The following is a 1,242-nucleotide window of genomic DNA, read 5'->3' on the forward strand; positions in this document are numbered from 1 at the left end:
TTCAGGCTCTGTCCCTCCTTCAGGTCTGTGATGTGGGACTCCACCCCCCTGACTTTACCCAGCACAGAGCTGGCCGCCTTTCCCGCCAGCCTATGGTCAGGACGCTGTCCGGAGGCAGGGCCCCGCCCCCCAGCACAGACCACGCCCCTCCACGCGGGCCTCACCCCAGGACCCCGCCCCCAAGGCACTGACCACTCCCCTCCACGCGGGCCCCGCCCCTGGGACCAGACCCCGCAACACTGACCACGCCCCTCCACATGGGCCCCGCCCACGGGACGCACCCCGCGGCACTGACCACGCCCCTCCGCGCGGGCCCTGCCCCAGGACCCCGCCCCTGAGGCACTGACCACGCCCCTCCACGCGGGCTCCACCCCATGACCTCGACCCCTCACCATGGCACTGACCACGCCCCCTCCACACGGGCCTGGCTCGTGACCACGCCCCACGGCCCGCCCCTGCGGCACTGACCACGCCCCCGCACCCGCCCCAGGCCAGTTCCTTCTAGAAAGCCATTGGCACACTCACCTGCCCGCCCGGCCACCAGGGAGGCCCGCTGGGCCCCGGGGGGCCCGCACCATGTGCCCAGGGCTCACCCTCTCTACTGGCCTCAGGTCCTGCCGTGGGTGCCGAGGCTCCGGATGGGAGGGGGAATCATGTGACCGCGCTCCTCACAACGCTGCGTGCGCCTGTGCTTCGAAAATGGCGGCACCGGAAGCCGCTCCAGCTGCCGGCCTCTGATTGGACAGCTCAGATGAGTGACAGGCGTGTGCCCCACCCAGGAAGACCATGTTCCAGCCTAGGCCCTGGGGCAGCCCGCCCGTCCCGGCCAAATTTCACTGGGATCAAAGCCTCAAAGGCAACACAGATCCTATGTCTGCCCATCTCTTCTCTCATTTGTGGAAGAATCAAAATCCCATTCTCCTCTTCTGAGACCAACAGCCCCACCCAGGTCCAGCCAAAGTGGAGCATCAGGGAGACCAGGCCCAGAGCAAGAGAGGAATCCTTCGGGGCTACTTGGTAGAGAGAAGGAAACTGGCCACGGACATTCAGGACAGGGTCAAAGGGCCCAAAGGTGAGCTAAAAGGAAAGGGAACATGAGAGGAGGAGGGTCAGCCTGAACCACAATCACATCTGGGAGACATAGGAAGGAAGGTTTGTGCATCCCGTTTTAGCTCATCTTGTAATTCCTGACAGCTTTCTGGGAAGTGAATCATCAGTCTAAGAACCTGTGCCACATCCTCT

The sequence above is a fragment of the Dipodomys ordii genome, unplaced genomic scaffold (genome assembly GCF_000151885.1).
Source record: "Dipodomys ordii isolate 6190 unplaced genomic scaffold, Dord_2.0 Scaffold287, whole genome shotgun sequence".
Classification (NCBI taxonomy): domain Eukaryota; kingdom Metazoa; phylum Chordata; class Mammalia; order Rodentia; family Heteromyidae; genus Dipodomys; species Dipodomys ordii.